This window comes from Procambarus clarkii, chromosome 86, assembly GCF_040958095.1.
Source record: "Procambarus clarkii isolate CNS0578487 chromosome 86, FALCON_Pclarkii_2.0, whole genome shotgun sequence".
NCBI classification, from domain to species: domain Eukaryota; kingdom Metazoa; phylum Arthropoda; class Malacostraca; order Decapoda; family Cambaridae; genus Procambarus; species Procambarus clarkii.
Genome location: NC_091235.1, coordinates 4,402,658 through 4,426,044, shown reverse-complemented (window position 1 = coordinate 4,426,044; position 23,387 = coordinate 4,402,658). Strand labels below are relative to the sequence as shown.

The following is a 23,387-nucleotide window of genomic DNA, read 5'->3' as shown; positions in this document are numbered from 1 at the left end:
AGGTGGATACGTTCACTCGACCCCTTCGTGGTCGTCGCCGTCAGCCCCTTCGAGTTTTGAAAATTATCTTCGATAGTAGGACCCTTCCGCCCTCTATAATTCTTGTTGGTGCTAGTTGCTCCGTTCAGGAGTACATTCCCTCTCCTAGACTTTGCAATAAGTGCTGGAAGTCCGGGCAAGGTGCCCTCAAATGCACCAGTACTGTGTATCTATGCCCCATGTGTGGGGACGAAGGTCACTCCAAGACAAAGTGCTCTTCTCCCCAGGTTCTCTGCCTCAATTGTGGTGAGGCCCACCCTACCCTCTCCCGCGCGTGTATACACTTCTGTAGTTCCTGTTCCCTTTCACCCCCTCCCTCTTTCTGTCCGGTTGTCTCGCATACAAATTCTCTTTCGGTTAGTATTACCAATATTTCTCCTTGTGTTCCGCCCTTGCCCCCGTGGAGGGTCCCCCGTCCTAAATTCTGTAAAACCGTGACCCACATCACTAAAGTTTTTATATCCTACAGTTCTGTGAACACCTTTTCGCCTTTTCCTTGAACAATTTTCTTCACACTCCCGTTCCATTTCCATTTTCACCGATGGGTCTTAAGTCTGTAGACGGTATAGTCTACTGTTTTTCCTGACCACGCCTATATGTGTCTCCTGCCTCCGAAGACTAGCATCTTCACGGCAGAACTATGCTGTTCTCTATGCACTTCGTCTCCTGCTTTCTCGTTGTCAATCCTTTGTGGTTGTAGTTGACTCTCGCGGTGCCCTCATGGCTCTGGAGTCCTTTAATACAGTCCATCCGGTAGTAGTCGAGACTCAACATTGGCTGTTTCTTATCTCCAGTAGATTTAAGACTTAAGTTTTGTTGGGTTCCCAGCCATATTGGTGTCTTTAAATGAGCGTGCGGACACTGCCGCTAAGGAAGCTATCCGCACTTGTCTCATCTCCCGTAAAGGTATTCCTTATTCCGACTTTTACCCAGTTTGGTAACAAACTGCGTACTCTTAAGAGTAGTGTGTCCCTGTGGCCTTCCTCCTATCACCGTTACCGGCAGTAGGAAACGGCTCTGGCGAGGTTATGTATTGGCCATACACGCTTAACTCACGGGCACTTACTGGAGCACCATCCTGCTCTTTATTGTCCAAACTGCATTGTCCCTCTTCCAGTTGTGCATATCCTTGTTGACTATCCTGACTTCCAGAACGAGCGTGTGTCTTGCTTCCCGACCGTCCCTCGCGGTCACTTGTCCCGGGATAGAATTCTTGGTGAATCGGATACTTCTGATATCGTTTGCCTAATGCGTTTCTGTTCTCATATTAGCCTCTTTAGTGACATTTAGCGCCCTCTGATTATTCCGCACATTTGATGGTGCTACATTACCTTCCCGGCTTGGTGCTTTCTTTTGATAATTACTTACCTTATTTAAGGTCCCATACATCCTCTGGGACTAATAGGTCCACACGTCTTTATTTGCACTTCTTTCTTGTCCTGTCATCTCGATTATGGCTGCTCTGTCTATTCCTCGGCCTCTCCCTCAACCCTTCATCGTCGATGCTCTGCACAACGCTGGACTCAGCCGCAACTCTGGTGCGTTTCGTTCATTCCCCGACCAGAGCTTGTACGTTGACAGTGGCGTCCTGTATGTACAGGATCACCATGATTGTTACTGTCTCCAGTAACTCGTGCGGTCCTTCCAGCATCCGCGCTCTCGTTTGTGCCAGTCTTTAGTCATTGCTCCTCAGGGAGGCCCTACTCTTTCTCACCGCCTTCCTTTTACCGAGGGGGGCTCGTTTACCACATTGTCTTTGAGTTAGCATGAGCAGTGTTTCTTCCCATCCTGTTCCTGCTTTGCTCCCATGGAAGTTACCCCCTCCCCCCCCCCACTTACAGTTTTAAGAAGCCTTTACTTGAACCTTTCTCTTCTCACTCAGATTCCGTTGTTTTGTTAACTGATGGGTTTAAGTCTGCTACTCAGTTTTTTTCAATAGGACCTGTGTACCGTCTCCCCCCGGAGGCTAGCTCCTTCATATCAGAGCTTTATGAAGCTTTTTGTATACTCTTCATCAGATGTTTTCTCTGTCGGAAAATCCGACACCATTTAATATATCATACAGACAGATAATAGCTGTGTTGTATAAACAAGTTAACCCATAGAAAACGTAACTTGTAGTGGAATTACCGTCTAAAGAAAACGGGATATCATCACCACATACTATTATATTCTCCACCTATTATGGTGGGAATTATTCTTAAATACATTAGTCTTTGGACTTTACCATCATAAAAACATCTTATATAAATTAACTTAATTATCAATATTAAAGTAGAGTAAATGTGACCCTTCTATCACTTTCTGACATGTGGACAATGTAAGCCAGGCGTCAGAGTGAGGAAGGAGGGCAGCCATTGTTGTGTCACCTCCGAGACGTGTGGAGCAAATTTGGCTCCTATCATATCTGGACAATGTCGGCCAGGCGTCAATAGTATGGAGTGTTAGATGCAGCCATTGTTGAGACTAGACCAGAGGCTCACACGGGAGCAAATTCGGCTCCTGTTAATTTACTTGGACGTAGTGTTATGGAAACCAGAAGTGTACCATTATCAACACGCTGTCTACAAATTCAAGTTAAGTGTTCTTTCCGAAACCCATTATCTATCATTAGTGGCCATTAATGTCATTATATAGGGTGACCCGGTTAGAGCATGTGGAAGCCTCAAACTAAAGGTAATTAAGCCAGGTCTTCAATGTTCCATGTACAGTTTTCTCTGATATAGCTTGTCATATATAGGTATCTGGCTTCACAGCTAGCGCACTTTTGACAGGTCAAGACGAGGATGCAAGATTTTGTGCACCAGTTACTGGGTGATGGAAGCTACCTCAAAGAGGATAATTTGGTGTCTACACCCTAGTTATACCTGGTGGACTAGCCTGCTGTACTATAAGATAAGGAACCTCTTCAATGTATGTAGTTAATTCTGTAGTTTGATTGGCTGCATATATATAAACTAATAAACCCCCCACCCCTAATTTGTAGAGGATCGATTTGTGAGATTATGAGATTATTGCAGAAATACAGTCCACTTAACATTATACAAATTGCTATCGAAGTATATAAATTAACGTAAATATAAATTCATATAAATTAAATAAATATAAATCTCACAGGTCGGTTCCCACATTATTTGGACCTTCGGAACCGGAATATTCGGTCCTATGAACCCACATTTGGTCATCTTAGTACCGGATGAACCAGTTAACCAGTGGATTCATTAAATATACTAGTGCAGTGTTATTTAAACAAAGGCCAGCAGTCAATGACGGCGGCGTTGCCTCGTGCGAGTTCACGAGCCCCGCTCAGTTCAGATCAGCTTCGTCAGCGGTTTCATGCACACCCACAGATATTTGGTGGCGTGTTATTTCGTGAAATGACAGCGCTAATATAGAAGCCAGCCAAATTAGTGGCTGTGTCCTCGCAAGATTGTTCACGGATTTCGTGGTGTTACATTTCGGGAGAGATTATCTACGAATTTTGTGGACTTTATTTCGCGAGGTCACTAATAATATTTAATACTTCTAGATAATATTAGAAGTTTTATAGAAGCTAATTAAGAGGCTATTATCAATAATTGTGTATATTATTTCTCCAAAATAGAGAATTATTTAATATATATTGCACTAGTGATCACAGTATAATATTTACTAATTGCCAACCCACAACAGGGTAGGATAAAACCATTGACTAGTTGAACTATTATCGTTCATCCTAGTCCCATTATTACCATAGTCAGTTGTACTATATTCAACAACCTAACACCATTAATGAATGGTGCAGACCCTATTTTGGGTGTAATTTTTATCAACTCGAATTGAGTTGTATATATATAATAATTTACTTATGATCATTACACCTTTGAGTGATTAATTAGTGTCTCTACCATCCTAGGGTGATATAGAAGAGCTAACCTAAAGGTACTTCCAGTGACACTGGTTTATCACTCAAATCATTAGTGTGTATGATTGTATATATATAATGTGTATTAATTTTAAGTGCTAACCTCTAGTAGAGGTAGGATTATTGCCTAGTGAGTGCAGAATTTACCCTAGGCTACCATCAGTGCTTGTTCAGTATTATGAGCAGCCCAAGTACAAGCCCCACAAGGCTTCACCAACTAGCTAGTATGGATAATGCTGGCAATGAGAAAACTGTCATTCATCTAGTACTACAATTGCTGGATTTACCTCAACCTGATCAGACTGCTGACTCATTACAATCCTTCAGCATGGAGTTTGAGTCACTACTAAGAACATTCAGACTTAAGGTTGATATAACTACTAGTGAATGGATGATTAAAGTAGTCCTTCAACGAAAATTGTCCAGCGACATACTAGATGAATTATATGCACATCAACATAACACCATCCTGACAGTACAGGACATCACTGAAGGTTTACATTCCATCATAAACAAACGACGAGCAAATGAGGAAGTTAAAGCCTCTTGCAAGCCTTCAGAAATAGAAAATAATAGTCAATTAAAGGGTAAAACAACTACCCCAAATAAACATCAACCAATTACTCAAACATCAAGTTGCAGAAAATCTGACAATGCAGCAGAATCCAAGCCTACTGTTACTAGTTCACCCAAACCGGTAACTTCCAAACGTGCAGTAGGCTGGGGGACATGTATGTTCTGCAAAAAGAAACATTCAACATACCGTTGTGCTAATTATCCAACCAGAGACACTCGTATTGAGCGACTCCAGGAATTAGGGAGATGTGCAAGGTGTCTCAAGTCACACAACATAGACTATTGTGATACCCAATTCAACACCTGCAACAGGTGTAGAAGAGGTAGACACCATGCAGCACTGTGCAAATATACGAAATTAACGTATTCAAGACCCAAGGTGGAAGATAGCATTCCCACCACAGTACAGTACTGCAAGGTGCAACCAACAAAGAGTGTCCAATCGGCAAAGTCTAAAGGTAATACGACTTTGCCTACTGCCCAAATTACCATCCTGAATAAGAGGGCCAAGGTCCATACCCGTGGGTTGTTTGACCAAGGATCCCAGAGAACATATATCACTAAAAGGCTGGCAGATGAATTACAATTAAGGCCTGTAGCCCAGATGTCATTCAATATCTCAGGGTTTGTAACAGATGCAGGACCTCAAGTCTACCAGGTGGTACAACCATCAGTACGCTTAGGCAGGTACGTCTGTCGAGTACAAGCCATTGTGGTGGACAAAATACCAGTAGACCTACAAGTTCAAGGTCTGAGAGCAACAGCCAAATTCCTGAGAAATAGAGGAATAAAATTGGCAGATAATATTAAGTCTGATCACCTCACCGACTTCGATCTCCTTGTAGGGACAGACTATTGCCATCGATTCATCGGTAGCCCTACTAAATATCAGGGTATAACCATGTTAAACTCTGCAGGAGGTAAATTACTCTCAGGCCCAGTATCAAGCCTGAGGAGACCTATGCCTGCAGATAAACAATACCAGTAGAGATCTAAATTTGTCAGCTGATTATATTTCTCCAGTAGCATTATACTAAGGAGATTACAGCTGACTATACCAACAGAGGTTGATGTTAGTATCATCATTTAAAGCTGAAGATGAGTTCATGAGGCCTCAGTGGCAAATCAGTGAACAGTAGCTTAAACAGCTACAAGTCACTGCGACCAATGTCACTGAACCCACTGCAGTCTCAGAACCATACTTTACTTTAATGATGAGCTATTCAATCTTCTGAATCAATTAACTAAATTAAAACCCCAATAAATCTGATGACTGATTTGATACATTTATTATTTAATCAAGATGTATTCCATGGGCCTCAGTGTTTATATATCAGTGACCAGTTACCTGAACAAACTTCAAGTTATATCTAATGTCACTGATCTCACTGCAGTCCCTGAATCATACTTGACTGTAGTACTTGATCACATTCAGTCTTCTGGGTTAAATAATATGTAATAAGGCTTGAATATTAGCCTTTCAAGAGTTGACAGGGAAATGAAATCGCATTAGACTTCTAACCCCCTGCAACTCTAGTACGGGACATCCGTCCTGTACGAACAGACGCACAAATGTGTGATTACTAACTACTAACATCAAATTAATCAAATAATTCGAAGGAGGAGTATCGGTGTTCGTCTGTTCTAAATAGGACTTCGACCCGTGAGCAGCCCCTGGGGAATTATGTCGGAAAATCTGACACCATTTAATATATCATACAGACAGATAATAGCTGTGTTGTATAAACAAGTTAACCCATAGAAAACGTAACTTGTAGTGGAATTACCGTCTAAAGAAAACGGGATATCATCACCACATACTATTATATTCTCCACCTATTATGGTGGGAATTATTCTTAAATACATTAGTCTTTGGACTTTACCATCATAAAAACATCTTATATAAATTAACTTAATTATCAATATTAAAGTAGAGTAAATGTGACCCTTCTATCACTTTCTGACATGTGGACAATGTAAGCCAGGCGTCAGAGTGAGGAAGGAGGGCAGCCATTGTTGTGTCACCTCCGAGACGTGTGGAGCAAATTTGGCTCCTATCATATCTGGACAATGTCGGCCAGGCGTCAATAGTATGGAGTGTTAGATGCAGCCATTGTTGAGACTAGACCAGAGGCTCACACGGGAGCAAATTCGGCTCCTGTTAATTTACTTGGACGTAGTGTTATGGAAACCAGAAGTGTACCATTATCAACACGCTGTCTACAAATTCAAGTTAAGTGTTCTTTCCGAAACCCATTATCTATCATTAGTGGCCATTAATGTCATTATATAGGGTGACCCGGTTAGAGCACGTGGAAGCCTCAAACTAAAGGTAATTAAGCCAGGTCTTCAATGTTCCATGTACAGTTTTCTCTGATATAGCTTGTCATATATAGGTATCTGGCTTCACAGCTAGCGCACTTTTGACAGGTCAAGACGAGGATGCAAGATTTTGTGCACCAGTTACTGGGTGATGGAAGCTACCTCAAAGAGGATAATTTGGTGTCTACACCCTAGTTATACCTGGTGGACTAGCCTGCTGTACTATAAGATAAGGAACCTCTTCAATGTATGTAGTTAATTCTGTAGTTTGATTGGCTGCATATATATAAACTAATAAACCCCCCACCCCTAATGTGTAGAGGATCGATTTGTGAGATTATGAGATTATTGCAGAAATACAGTCCACTTAACATTATACAAATTGCTATCGAAGTATATAAATTAACGTAAATATAAATTCATATAAATTAAATAAATATAAATCTCACAGGTCGGTTCCCACATTCTCTACGTCACTATAAGTTTGTCTTTGTGGTTGACTCTCGGAGCGCCCTCAGGGCTTTGGAGTCTTTTTAACCCTTTGCATCCTATGGTAACTGAAATCCAATGCTGACTGTTTCTTTTTTTTTACAGGTATAAGACACCAGAATTTGGCTGAGTTCTCAGCCATATTGTGATTTCTGAATGAAGTCGCTAACGCCGCTGCTCAGGAGGCCATTTGTACTTGCAACATTTCCCAGAAAGGGGTTCCTTATTCCGATTTCTACCCGATCATTCATGCCGCTATCCACAACCGTTGGTAGGGTTGTTGGGCTGGTGTTACAGGTAATAAATTGCTTGCTCCTAAGTGGGGCCTTTACCCTTGGCCTTATAAACAGCCTAAACTACTCTATCCTTTTGCGATATATCGTATTGTCCCAATAAACGTACTTGAACGTCCTCCTATAACGGTAATAATTAGGAGACGGCTGTGACTACGTTGCATCTCGGACACACCCGCTTCACTCATGGTCACTTAATAATAGGCAACCCGTCCTCGACTCAAGTCCATTACATCCAGTGGTCGACCCCACAGATGCATTCATCATCTTTAACATGCTGTTCATTCAAAACAGAGCTTTTCTCAAATATAAATTAATATTATTATACATTAGCATATTGTACATATTTAGGCATAGGTTAGGTTAGGTGTTTAGGTTCTGTTCGCGATTATTTGTATTTGTTGTACGTGGGTGAAGCATTTACAGCATTGTTAACCCGTCCTCGACTCAAGTCCATTACATCCAGCGGTCGACCCCACAGACGCATTCATAAATTTGTACATGCTGTTCATTCAAAACAAATTTTCTCAAATATAAATTAATATTATAATATATTAGCATATTGTGCATATATAGGCATAGGATAGGTTAGGTTAGGTGTTTAGGTTCTGTTGGCGATTATTTGTATTTGTAGTACGTGGGTGAAGCATTTACAGCGTTGTGGTTCGAACAAAATTCGTCAGTGAAGCACTTGTTTCGGAAGTGTTCGGACGTCATCTGTTGAGTCGTGTGTAAACTGTTTTTCATTCATAAACAGAGAGTTTGGCGGGTGCATGGAATCACTTTTGGGTCTTTGTTTGGAGGACGAGCTGGATTTTCAAGATGTTCGAGTTTTCTTAATGTCTCGAACATTAAGAAAATCGAACAAGCAACAATCAAGTCCACGGGCTCACCATAGCCCGTGGTACTTGGAACGTTTGTTCTGAGTAGCTGAATCTATAACAACAACCAACAACCCTAGGGACATTAGAGAAAGCATTTCAAGATGCTTTCCTTAAAGTCCGTAGGGGGATGGCTGTCTCTTACTAGCATCATTGGTGAACCAGATATATTTGATATCGCTCGTCTTATGTCCTGTTCGCGTTTTGACCTTTTTTATGATATTTAGTGCCTTTTGAATACCTTGTGACTTAATGCGACAAAGTCTTCCCAGCTTAGTGCCTTCTTTGATAATTACATACCACATACAGCCCCGCTCCTGTGCTAGGTAAGTCCACCACGGGCTCACCATAGCCCGTGCTACTTGCAACTTTTGTTCCCAGTAGCTGAATTTAAAACAATAACAACATTGATACCTACTTCATACTTAAGGACAGCATAGTGCCACACGCCAGTCAGTTGTGGACGCCACCCGACACGGTAAAATGCCTCTCAATATACTACGCACATTGCTACCTGTAGTCATAACACTTCTGTTATTATCTGAATCCTGATCACTAAATCACGAATATGAATGGTTTTCCACAAGTTTATTTTCTATAGGAACATGCAACCCGTCCTCGACTCAATTCCATTACATCCAGCGGTCAACCCCACAGACGCATTCATAAATTTTAACATTCAAAACGGGAATTTTCTCAAGTATAAATTAATATTATAATATATTAGCATATTGTGTATATATAGGCATAGGTTAGGTTCGGTTAGGTGTTTAGGTTCTGTTGGCGATTATTTGTATTTGTAGTACGTGGGTGAAGTATTTATAGCGTTGTGATTCGAACAAAATTCGTCAGTGAAGCACTTGTTCTGGATATGTTCGAACGTCATCAGTTGTGAGTCGTGTGTAAACCGCTTTTCATTCATAAACAGGGGGTTTGGCGGGCGCATGGAATCACTTTTGAATCTTTGTTTGGAGGACGGGCTGGAACATGTGGTCCCATACCAACCTCTTGGTCAAGGACGGTAGAGTGGCGGTCTCGCTTCATGCAGGTCGGCGTTCAACCCCCGACCGTATCAGTCCCCGAAGTGGTTGGGCACCATTCCTTCCCCCCGTCCCATCCCAAATCCTTATCCTGACCCCTTCCCAGTGCTATATAGTCGTAATGGCTTGGCGCTTTCCCCTGATAGTTCCCCCACTTCGCAAGTGGTCCCGTTTAATGTGCTAGAACCATTGCTGTTTGTAATGTATGTAAATGACCTCACAGAAGAAGTGAGTTCGTACATGTCGATGGTTGTAGATGATACAAAATTAAGGAGGAAAGTAAGAACTGAGGAGGATTGTAGGGTTCTACAAGGAGACCTTAACACAAATTATATTAAAACACTTATAAGTCACTCTTAAATTAAAACTTGGGGAGGGGGAAGGGTGTGCGAGAGTGAAGAGTGTGAGGTGGATAAGGGCGTGGGAGTGAAGGGAGTGGAGAAGGGCGTGGGAGAGTGAAGGGAGTACGAGATGTAACGTGAGTTCTTACCTAATTGGCCTTAACTAATTGTGCTTACTTTTGAGGGCTATGCCAAGGAGCGGAGTTTGAAAACAGCATTTTCCTTCATAACTTTGTATAGAGGGTAACTAGGTTTTAAATTTCATGAAGTCCAATGAACAGTAAGGAAAATACAAGAGGTGAATACCAGTAAGAACAATACAAATAAGACGGGGGCCAGGAGCTACAGCCAGATAACTGGCACTTCTCACACTACTTCATCTGGCGGGTAACTTTTACAATTTGAACTAAACTGTTTAATAACGAAAATACAAGACACAAAGGCGGGGGCCGGGAGCTATAGGCCGAGAACCACATTTTGATGATATCTGTTTCAGGCGTATTTAAAATTTCGTTTTGAGCTAATAATTACAATTACAAATAATTACGAAATTACAATTTCCCTCTTACAACGATTTTAAAGGAAAATGTCGTTTCCTCTTACTACGTTTAAAATACGACTGTTTTAAGGTTCATGAAAGACGATCAAATGTAACAAAATTACAAACATAAACATGTAGAGGCAGGCCCAAGAACTAACGCCCGACATTGTCAGGTACATCACACACCTCTAACTTATTGTCTTAAGAAGATATTCACTTGACGTGAATTTTGGCATAAATGGGCATCATGTTCACCTGCCTCACGTTCCCCTGCCTCATGTTCACCTGTCTCGTGTTCACCTGACTCATGTTTACCTGCCTCATGTTCACCTGACTCATGTTCCCCTGCCTCATGTTCACCTGTCTCGTGTTCACCTGACTCATGTTCACCTGCCTCATGTTCACCTGCCTACACCACCACCTGCCTCATGTTCACCTGCCTACACCACCAGCTGCCTCATGTTCACCTGCCTACACCACCACCTGCCTACACCACCACCTGCCTCATGTTCACCTGCCTACACCACCAGCTGCCTCATGCTCACCTGCCTACACCACCACCTGCCTACACCACCACCTGCCTCATGTTCACCTGCCTACACCACCAACTGCCTCATGTTCACCTGCCTACACCACCACCTGCCTCATGTTCACCTGCCTACATCACCACCTGCCTCATGTTCACCTGCCTACACCACCACCTGCCTCATGTTCACCTGCCTACACCACCAGCTGCCTCATGTTCACCTGCCTACACCACCACCTGCCTACACCACCAACTGCCTCATGTTCACCTGCCTACACCACCAGCTGCCTCATGTTCACCTGCCTCATTTTCACCTGCCTACACCACCACCTGTCTACACCACCACCTGCCTCGTGTTCACCTGCCTACACCACCACCTGCCTCATGTTCACCTGCCTACACCACCAGCTGCCTCATGTTCACCTGCCTACACCACCACCTGCCTCATGTTCACCTGCCTACACCACCAACTGCCTCATGTTCACCTGCCTACACCACCAGCTGCCTCATGTTCACCTGCCTCATTTTCACCTGCCTACACCACCACCTGTCTACACCACCACCTGCCTCGTGTTCACCTGCCTACACCACCACCTGCCTACACCACCACCTGTCTACACCACCACCTGTCTACACCACCACCTGTCTAGTGTTCACCTGCCAACACCACCACCTGCCTCATGTTCACCTGCCTCAGGAGTGACGTACACCCATACTGAGGCGCCGCGCGTCACAACACGTCTGGGAGCACCCTATAGCAGTGGCCGCCTGGCTGACTCCGGCTCACATGTTTCTCCATATACACAGCTAGTTGACAGTTCTGGGGAGTCTTCATTCTTGCCCCCCCCCCCCCATGCATCTCCGCTGGCGCCACTTGCCGTGCGTGGCGCCAGGCAGCGTGGGTGGCGAGGGAGGCCGGGGGAGGGTGAGGGTTAGGGGATTGGGTTAGTCAAGGGAGGGAGGATGAGAAGGATCGTCAGGAGGGCTCCGTCGTCGGCTTCCTCCCCCACCCCCCCAGACCCACCACCTTCTCGACTGTGTGGCGCCAGGAACGTACATTGATCTGCAACACGTCCACGCCTGGCTCCTGCATTACGCCCGCCTAATCTCCCAGTAATGTATACAAAATTGCTCACATAAACACCTTCATCACAAGACCATTTCTTTACCTTGTTTACCATCTGGTCGCTGAGCTGAACATGACACCCGCCACCACCATACAAGGCAGGGGACCCGGTCCTAACTCTAAATGGACTCTTTATGTTCCAAGAGAGATTTGCGCAAAAAAACTAATATCCACAGTGCTTCTTCTGTGTCTGTAAGATTATTGTAATGTACAGAAACTATATGCAAAATATGCCAATCTTACAAGTTTCAATGCACGCGTGGGACACAAATGCATCCTTTTAGGATTTTGCAGCGTCCCAAACTTAGGCCCGGACACGCAGGTGTTGTATGTTGTTAAAGGTGAGTATTACTTGTGGTGAACACGTTGGCGCAACGTCGGCCGGCGCTCGGCCCCCCCCCCCCCCCCACCTTGCTTGCTCGGCAGCGTGCAAGGGCAACACTCTTTATAATATCCCTGAATAATTTCGGGTATATTTAAAGACTTTAACAGTCTCAAATTATGCTATAGTCAACTCTGGATTGTCTTTATCTTTTTGGACAAAGACAGTCCAAAACCTTGGATGATCTTAGAGCCTCTGACCTCCTTAGAGCCTTGGACCCCTGTCCATGGAGGACAGAAGAAAATGTATATATGTTGGTTAGCATTGTAAATGTGTGGATACGTCTGTGGTAGAAAATAATAACAAAAAAAATATTAAAATAAAAACAACTCTTAAAGCTTTGTACTTGGACCACCTTAGAGCCTAGGATTTTCTTAAGAGTCTTCAACTTCATTATAGCATGGACCTCATTACCATTACCTCATTATGGAAGAGTTTTGTACTTCCTTAGAACTTTGAAGCTCCTTGCAGCCAGGTCTCCAGTACCTGCTAGGTGAACAGGTACCAATAGTTAAAGATACTTTGTCAAGTTGATCAAATCGCTCGCAAGGCGTCTTTCAATAAGCCTGAAATGCACGAACATGTACGTTCTACCAAAGACCCCATCCTGTCTACACACATCCAGACCTCGACCAATGATGTAATTCCCGATGTCGGGGGACAGGAAGCCTGTTGTTAATCTCCATCGATATCCCACTAGGCCAGGAGCCTCCGAACATTTCAGTACGTGGCGCCACATTGAATATTATACACATTTTCTCAGGCCAAAGAAAAAAAATTGTTTCATACATGAATGAATAAGTTTTATATGGATTTTTGAGGTAATCAGTGCTATATATGATTCAGAAAAACAAACAAATATTGCCATTACAAAGAATGGATGCCGTACTTATACACAGGAATGATATATAATGAGTAAAAATGTCAAACCTTATCAAATGCACCGAGGAAAGAATCATTTATTTTACTACAGATGAGAAAAGCAGTCGACGATTACTCACAGAGACGCTACAAGAAGCAGGAGTCGACCCACAACCCGCCTCAACACCACTATAGAGCGGGGGCGAGGTCGTCAGTCAAGGTTTATGTGTATTTTAGTTTATTTTCTAGCACACACACGCGCCCACACATTTACAAATACAAACCAGCATATGTACATTTTCTTCTGTATTCCACACGGACAGGGTTAGAGATATGCTAGAGTGTTGAGTCTTTGCAATCCTAGCCAGCGTATAATGCTAGCCAGCATATAATGCTAGCCAGCATATAATGCTAGCCAGCATATAATGCTAGCCAGCATATAATGCTAGCCAGCGTACAGTGCTAGCCAGTGTACAATGCTAGCCAGCGTACAATGCTAGCCAGCGTACAGTGCTAGCCAGCGTACAGTGCTAGCCAGCGTACAGTGCTAGCCAGCGTACAATGCTAGCCAGCGTACAGTGCTAGCCAGCGTACAGTGCTAGCCAGCGTACAGTGCTAGCCAGCGTACAGTGCTAGCCGGCGTACAGTGCTAGCCGGCGTACAGTGCTAGCCGGCGTACAGTGCTAGCCAGCGTACAATGCTAGCCAGCGTATAATGCTAGCCAGCGTATAATGCTAGCCAGCGTACAGTGCTAGCCAGCGTACAGTGCTAGCCAGCGTACAGTGCTAGCCAGCGTACAGTGCTAGCCAGCGTACAGTGCTAGCCAGCGTACAATGCTAGCCAGCGTACAGTGCTAGCCAGCGTTCATTTAGGGGCGAATTGGGAGCCTCAAACCTAAAATCTGCCCATTAATGTCGCCTATGATTCTGGCGAGCGGAACGAGTCCACACAGGAACACTGATATTAAACGAGTATTAGAACATATTCTAATGCCAATATTAACTACTTCATCATATTGGCTTTTGAGTCAATAAATTAGATATTTTAATAACAAAATAACCTGAAACACTTCAAAATAAAATAAGAAGACACATATAAGGTATATTTTACCTTAGAGAACTGAGGTGGAGAAACAGACGAAGACGACGAACAGTCCTCAAGGAGCAAGTGGAAGACAACAGTTAAACATTTGTTATGTTTTGGAACAACACCTGAGTCTGAGTGTATGAACTTTATACAAGAATTACTCGGGTGTTGGACGGTTATTTTTGCCAGCCACTGCAGCCATAAGGAATAATATACTTTATCGAAAAACAAAAACAAAGCATTTATCTTTCTTAAAGTTATGTGAAGAATCATCGCTGCATCTCTGTATGTGACGTGCACATATTCGCCTTCAGAACTGCTCTTTTTCCTCTAGAACTGAAGATGATCCGGCTGTACTAGGAATAGGTCAAGTCAACTTCCATACAGTTTTCTGCATGTAAGAGAAATATTAGATTTTTTTTGTTAACGGAGTTTTTTCTGAACAAAAAACAGCCACAGTGACAGGCAGTCACTTAGCCACATTTCGCTGCGATAATTTCTCTCATAAGGTTCAAATAGCTTTTGAAAGCTTGGTAATTAAAAATCTTCGGGGTAATAATCCTATTCAAAATATACTGAGTACACAGAGAATAATCACACTAACGTGATGTATCAATGAGAAAATCCGTAGGAGCCGTGATGAGGCTTCGAACCTATGCGGTAGGTGTCCCTACACACACGCCCTAGTCAACTAGGCCACGACATGGTAAAAAAACATGCAATCTGGAGATCTACTGAACATACAAGGATTTTCTGAGGCTGCTACTGAAGTCTGACCAGGATTTTCACACAATCCCCCCCCCCCCCCTTTCCATGCATTCTGGCTCTGTCATCCAGGAATGGTCTACCTCTATAGTACCTTCTACCTATATATATCTTCTTAATATACTAAGTGTTACCATGAAATTTTGAACATAAGACACGTGTCATTCTTTTGTTCCATGTTTGGTTACGACTAACCAGCTTTCCTCTATTCTCACCCATAATTAGTCTCTTATATTTTTTAAAATATCATATAATTTCTCAAACAAAATTTAAATCGGCTCATAAACTGCGTTAGATTTATATTTTTATTTAAAAAATGCATTTTACCAAAGCGAAAAGATCCTTTATTGCTGAATTAATGAAAACTTTAATAAAAAACAGTGAGACGCAAAGACACAATGAGCAAAAAATGTTTCATTTCAGTAGTTCACACTTTTTAATTTGATGAGTATTTGCGGCATCAACATTTTTCCAGAACCTTTTCATGAAGCTGCAAACTCCAAATATCTTTAATACGCATAAGTATGATAATTCGAAATTATTAAATACTTGCAAAATAGACAAAAGATTTACATCTATTAAACAAAATATGGGATTTTAATACCAACTTTTCTTTATCAAATTTGAATGAGACTTCCAAAAGTCGCTGTTTACTGAGTTCGTTGCCTTAATAATAATGAATGCTAAATAATGAATAATGCAGAAGCAAAAATTTATATATATATATATATATATATATATATATATATATATATATATATATATATATATATATATATATATATATATATATATATATGTCGTACCTAGTAGCCAGAACGCACTTCTCAGCCTGCTATGCAAGGCCCGATTTGCCTAATAAGCCAAGTTTTCATGAATTAATTGTTTTTCGACTACCTAACCTACCTAACCTAACCTAACCTACCTTTTTCGGCTACCTAACCTAACCTACCTTTTTCGGCTACCTAACCGAACCTAACCTATAAAGATAGGTTAGGTTAGGTTAGGTAGGGTTGGTTAGGTTCGGTCATATATCTACGTTAATTTTAACTCCAATAAAAAAAAATTGACCTCATACATAATGAAATGGGTAGCTTTATCATTTCATAAGAAAAAAATTAGAGAAAATATATTAATTCAGGAAAACTTGGCTTATTAGGCAAATCGGGCCTTGCATAGTAGGCTGAGAAGTGCGTTCTGGCTACTAGGTACGACATATATATATATATATATTATATATATATTAGTATATTTTGGTAGCAGTCTTTCTTGTAAACATATGTTGTTGAATATTACTGAAAGGGTAAGATTAATGATTCTAACACGAGTCTTCTCAATATTTCTTATGTTTTTCTTCACTGTCGGGGGTAGTTGGAAAATTAACTCTCCAAAGTTCATTTTCACTCTTTATTTTTGGTCTGACGCCTAGAAGCGTTTCGCAAGAACACTTCTTACATTCTCAAAGACAATTTTTTACATACTCAGATCGTGTTTATATTCGTTTTTGGGTGAGATGATGGGATACAAATGTTTTTGGGTGAGGTGACAGGAAATAAATCAATGGGAAAAGACAGAACACGAAACAATGGGTATATAACCATGGGTATACATTTTATCTGCTTGCTTCTGTGCTGGTTCGGGGTCTTGAAGTTTGTAGAATGTAATTATGTGTTAATTGGCTGTTAATTGCTGGTTTTGACTTTTTGATGTGTAGAGCCTCGCTGATGTCGAGTCTCTTGTTATCGTTGTATCTGTCGATAATTTCTGTGTTGTTTGTTAAGATTTCTCTGGTGATGGTCTGGTTGTGTGAGGAGATTATATGCTCCTTGATGGAGCCCTGTTGTTTGTGCATTATTAATCGCCTAGAAAGAGACGAAACCAGGATTATCAAGAAACTAACAACATTATTCGGAGGACCTATGGCGATTCCTCGACCCAGGGATGGCTTCTTAAACCTTGCTGGAATCAACCTCACTGAGGACCGAATCACTCACTTAAATCTGGGTATAAACTGTCATTCAACCATTCTACAGGTAGCCAAACATTACGTCACCAGCGAGAGGGAGCTAGGAGGCGTCTCAGTGGTCTGAACTACGTCCAGTGTACTCTGAGATTTGGTGGGTAGTAGACGCGTCCGCTGAGCTCCAACATTTTGTTTCAAATCATTGATTGTGAAGCAGATCGACATTTTGTGGCGTACTACGGACCTTGTACCATCACGAGCAGCAGCCTAGTTAACCTGTGGAAAGCTATTTCATCGTTTTCTACGAGAGGTTGCAATTTAGAGGTAGCAGTGGGAACAGTGTTGGTCTGGGACCGAGTCGTCAGACGCCCAGCCCAGCTGACGCCATCATGCAGAGGGTCCGTGTGATAGGCAGCTCCACTTCTAAGAACAATCCCAACCTAGGAGGCCTGGTACTGCTGAGGGACAAAATGCAATGAATTTGTTGCATGTAAGAGGAATCCTAATTTTGATTGCCAAGTGAGTGAGATGGTGAAACAAGTATAGAGCAGTGTGGTAGCCTATTGCATCTGGGAGACATTTGTGTCAGCAGTGCAAGGCTATGATTTGTTTCTCCAGTGACATTAGCAGTTTGAATTAGTGCAGTAGCCCGAGTAGAGAGTTCCAGTGATTTATTAGTAAAGGTAGTCCTCTGGGAGGTGCCACTGGTTGCTAGCAGTGTTTAGTGGTAGCCTCGTGGAAGAGTCACTCTGTATCGCAGTGGCGAGACACGGCGACGACCTGGGTTCTCAGTAAGTCACTTGCTCACCTGCAGTGACCGTCCACGCCTGTGAGTGGAGCGGCGAGGGACTCCAGCACCAGGCCTCGGCGACAAAATATATAATTTTTGCCCATGGGGCGAGATTATTGGGCAGCGCCACTCATCCTGTGAGTGGACACACCGCCACAGCAGCATGTACAACACTTCCCAATAGGAAGAAAACTACAATATGGTTTTCTTTCTCGGCGACAAGTGTCGGAGTAGCTACGATTTCCCGCGCCCCCGTGACGACTCGTAACACATCACACTAAGGCATAACCAAGTGTCAGCTGATTGGCGCCAAGGATCTGTTGTGTAGCTAAGTAACATTTCTCTTCCCTTCCCTAAGAGCTAGTACTGTATTGTTCCATGTAACAATTCTAGATTTGAACACATTTCTGACCATTAACTTTGAGTGGTTATTTTTTTACCATGATTATTGTTACATGATTTCTGAGATTTTTGTTTTTGTTTTGCATGGATATTCCTGCGCGGGCCCTAAGCCTCTGGCTGGCCCACTAAGTGTTGCTTGTTTCTGTTTTACTTGGGCGGAGTATGAGTATTTATGACTCGTATGGTCGCTTCAGTACGATTTTGCCATATATGTTTAACAACTTCTTCTGCTCTGTTGAATCTAAGTTGAAATCTTAATGGGTTTGTAACTGTGCACTGTGTTAAATAATGTTCCAGTGGTCTGTCGGGCATTTCTCCACAGTGTTGACATTTCCTCTCATCTTCCGGAACCATTTTGATTGTTGCCGCCGAAGGCGGCTAGTTTATTGTGCACCCCATACTCATCCTGTGAGCGGTAGCGCAAAAGCATTACAGAGGGCACAAAAGGTCTTTATCAGACCTCATCTTAGATTATTACATAAACAATTTCTTCAATCCTTCACACCTTATAGATACAATGTCAGCTAGTTACAGAGAAAGTGCTATTACAAGAGCTACATATTTACAGTAAGTCATCATACATTAATGGTAGGTCTTGTCGTTAATACATAATAGTTTGGCCAATGGGGATATTACAGAGTCATAGGGGAGCTTCTGTTTATTATTAGTCCTCACAATACACTACTTGTTTCTGAATCTCATATGTCGTTCATCTACTGGAAGCAAAATGTGGGTACAGTGCAAGGATTTCAGGTAATTTATCCATGGTAATAAGATAGGTTGCCATATCATACAGAGTGAGCTTAGATTTATCTCTAAAAGGCTCAATTTTACAACAATCCAAGATATAGTGTTCGAGTGTGTGTCCCTTGCCTATGTCCACACACTTTACACTTTACTTCATCTAGATCCCTATACAAGCCGAACTGCCAGAGATACTTGTAGCCAAGTCTTATACGAGCTGTGACAACATTTGTTAGTCTACTGACTTTGTTACTTGCCCCATACACAGGTTTTACTTCACACATTTCATTGTGATGAACAATGGACCTACTAGTTCCAGTTTGCACTGTTCTACTTTCTTCAAATCCATCTAGGAGTTCTCGTCTAATGACACTTTTAAGGGACCTATTTGATAACTCAAGATTCCGTTCAATACTGTCTTTATTTACTGCAGCCTTAGCAAGGGCGTCAACTTTGTCATGTTCCTGCATGCCAATGTGAGAAGGAATCCACAACATTTTTATATTTACCCTCTTGCTAAGTATTCTTACATATCTACGTCTAGCTTCCAAGACAAGCACGTTATTACTTGATTGCAAACTGTTTATTGCTCGTAGTGAGGATAGGGAGTCAGAAATAATTAAGCTGTCTACTTCAGTGTTGTCAATAATTTCGAGTGCTACCAGTATCGCTACCAACTCGGCTTGCATTGTGGACGCCCAGCTACTAATTCGGATATTTCTTTGAATTGTGCTGCCATCGGGCTGATGAGTAATAACAGCACTTCCTGCCCTCCCTGTAGCTGTATTGAGTGATCCGTCAGTGTATATGGTCTGTGCAATGTTGTTTTCAGCTTGTATATTGTGAATGTGTTCTATGGTGCTTAATTTAGCAGCAAGCTGAGCATGAGGGTTGCTTGTGATTAGTTTCTTGGTGGGGTATGCAGGGGTCAGGATGTCAAAAGGTACTATCTGCCAGGGTGGAAGGAAGTGCTGTACTCTTTCATCTGTATATACATCGTGCAGTCCCATCATTTTAATATGAGTGGCAGTTCTTTGAATCCATTTAGACTCGCTAGTTCCATTTCGTATGTGTTCTAACAGTGCAACTGACACAATGTTGTTTTTGTTATCACGCAGCAGCTTTAGTCCCATCATAAGATTAATTTCAAATATTCTATCTCGAATGCTAAGTATATTTAATTCTTTCCGCATGTTGAGAACTTTGGTAGTTATAGGACAGCCAAGTATAATTCTGAGTGCTTCGTTTTGTATTTTTTCCAGTCTATCAATACTTTTGCCATTCTGCAGGACCAAAGCTGGTGCATGATAGTCTATCAGAGACCTTATATACGCTAAATACATCATTCTTGCTATTCTAATATTAACACCATATTTCGGGCTGTACCCCACTACAGTTCTGAGAGCCTTGAGTCTGTCTCTACATTGTTGATGTAACTTATTGACTGCAGTTGAGGTACAAGGGACAGAGACTCCAAGGTATTTGAAAGAAGAGACATAGTCTATTGGTATATTATCTATCTTAAGTTTTCGTGGTCCACTTTTGCGGTTGCCAATTTGTCTGTTAAATACCTTAGTTTTAGCAGCGTTGATTACAAGACCAAGGCTCTCACAAGCTGTATGTATACAATTTAAGACTGCATTTCGCGGTGGGTTTTAGTATGCACAAGGATGTCATCTGCATAGCTGATAGTGATGTTTGCCGGACTAGTTGGGATTGATTTTAGTAAAGCATTAATTAGAACATTAAACAAGGTAGGACTAAGTACTCCTCCTTGTGGGGTGCCTAGTTGCATTACTTTAGTTTCACTCTTGTAGCCTTGGAACAGTGCAGAGGACTCCGGTTGGTAAGATAGCCTCGTATGCATTGTAATAAATGTCCCCCTATATCCATTCTCGCTAATTCATACATAATCATTTCCCTATTAGCAATATCAAAGGCATTTTTTAAATCAAGAAATGTTGTGTACTTGTGCCTTTTATCTCCATGAACAGTAAGAAAGGTTGTGATACAGTTGTGTACACTTTTACCATGTGTGAAACCATTGATATCAGGTGACATGGGCTCTTTAACTCTATACAATAATCTATTAAGCACCATTCTCTCAAAGTTTTGCACGTGAGCCTATTTCCCATGCACATGGGTATGCAAGCCTGATGCGATGTAAGTGTACTTCTGTTATTTCCGAGATGACAAGTGAGAGCTAGCGGCATTCAATTATTTTTTTCTGTGGTTTCAAGTGCTGGCCAAGTTGCAGTAAACCTCTAATAGTATTCAGTTTACTCACGAGGTACAACAGAGGTGAGTTAAGTGGAGTATACAGTATGTACTGGCTATGGGAGCTTATTTACCCAGAGAGAAGAGCGGTTGGCAGCCGGCAGAGGAAGACGTCGGCCTGATATGCCACAAAGCCAGCCGAGAGTGAGACAGCTGGCTACAGAGGTTCGTCAGTTGGGCTCCCAGCTCTACTTCACCACACTCTTAGGACGCTGTGTGAGACAGCTCCTCCAGGAAGGTGCTGACGTCCGTGTTGTCAGAAAGTTGCAAGAGGGGGAAAGTGCAACAGTGGAGACATGCCTGTTTGGCGTGGAGGGTATGAATAGTGGTGGTTTGGTGCAGTGATTGGATATGAACTTTACTGGTTAGATGCCTGCTAGTGACTTGGGATATTAATAGTGGTTAGATGCCCGCTGGTGACTTTGGGTATAGCTAATGATGGTTTGATGCCCGTTGGTGTCTTGGGGAACGGATTGTGGTTGTTTGATGCCCGCTGGTGTCTTGGGGAACGGATTGTGGTTGTTTGATGCCCGCTGGTGTCTTGGGGAACGGATTGTGGTTGTTTGATGCCAGTTGGTGGCTTGGGGAACGGATTGTGGTTGTTTGATGCCAGTTGGTGGCTTGGGGTATGGATAGTGGTGGATGGAGGGCACTACATCCCCGGGACCACTATTGTCACCAAGCCACCAAACAACCAGAACACACAGTGCTATCCAGCCCACAGACACACGGGAGACTGTGTACTCACCTATTTGTACTCACCTATTTGTGCTTGCGGGGGTTGAGCTTTGGCTCTTTGGTCCCGCCTCTCAACTGTCAATCAACTGGTGTACAGATTCCTGAGCCTACTGGGCTCTATCATATCTACATTTAAAACTGTGTATGGAGTCAGCCTCCACCACATCACTGCCTAATGCATTCCATCCGTTAACTACTCTGACACTAAAAAAGTTCCTTCTAACGTCTCTGTGGCTCATGTGAGTACTCAGTTTCCACCTGTGTCCCCTTGTTCGCGTCCCACCAGTGTTGAATAGTTTATCTTTGTTTACCCGGTCGATTCCTCTGAGGATTTTGTAGGTTGTGATCATGTCTCCCCTTACTCTTCTGTCTTCCAGTGTCGTAAGGTGCATTTCCCGCAGCCTTTCCTCGTAACTCATGCCTCTTAGTTCTGGGACTAGTCTAGTGGCATACCTTTGGACTTTTTCCAGCTTCGTCTTGTGCTTGACAAGGTACGGGCTCCATGCTGGGGCCGCATACTCCAGGATTGGTCTTACATATGTGGTGTACAAGATTCTGAATGATTCCTTACACAGGTTCCTGAACGCTGTTCTGATGTTAGCCAGCCTCGCATATGCCGCAGACGTTATTCTTTTTATGTGGGCTTCAGGAGACAGGTTTGGTGTGATATCAACTCCTAGATCTTTCTCTCTGTTCGTTTCATTAAGTACTTCATCTCCTATTCTGTATCCTGTGTTTGGCCTCCTATTTCCACCACCTAGTTTCATTACTTTGCATTTACTCGGGTTGAACTTCAACAGCCATTTGTTGGACCATTCACTCAGTCTGTCTAGGTCATCTTGTAGCCTCCTACTATCGTCCTCAGTTTCAATCCTCCTCATAATTTTTGCATCATCGGCAAACATTGAGAGAAACGATTCTATACCCTCTGGAAGATCATTTACATATATCAGAAACAGTATAGGTCCAAGGACTGACCCCTGCGGTACTCCACTCGTAACGTCTCGCCAATCTGAGACCTCACCCCTCACACTGACTCGTTGTCTCCTGTTACTTAGGTACTCCTGTATCCAACGGAGTACCTTCCCTTTCACTCCAGCCTGCATCTCCAGTTTTTTCACTAACCTCTTGTGTGGCACTGTGTCAAAGGCTTTCTGACAATCCAAAAATATGCAGTCTGCCCACCCTTCTCTTTCTTGCCTTATTTTTGTTGCCTGGTCGTAGAATTCAAGTAACCCTGTGAGGCAGGACCTGCCATCCCTGAATCCATGTTGATGCTGTGTTACAAAGTTCTTTCGCT

The 23,387-nt window shown here is 42.6% G+C and overlaps 1 protein-coding gene across 1 annotated transcript in view; it reads left to right on the top strand.

The window, feature by feature from the left end:
- Positions 1 to 16,720: 16,720 nt before the first annotated feature.
- Positions 16,721 to 23,387, top strand: part of LOC138358791 (uncharacterized) — a 42,836-nt gene continuing 36,169 nt past the window's right edge. The window contains exon 1 of the mRNA XM_069316967.1: positions 16,721 to 17,655. The gene's annotated coding sequence lies outside the window, so the exon portion shown is untranslated. The remainder of the gene's footprint in view (positions 17,656 to 23,387) is intronic.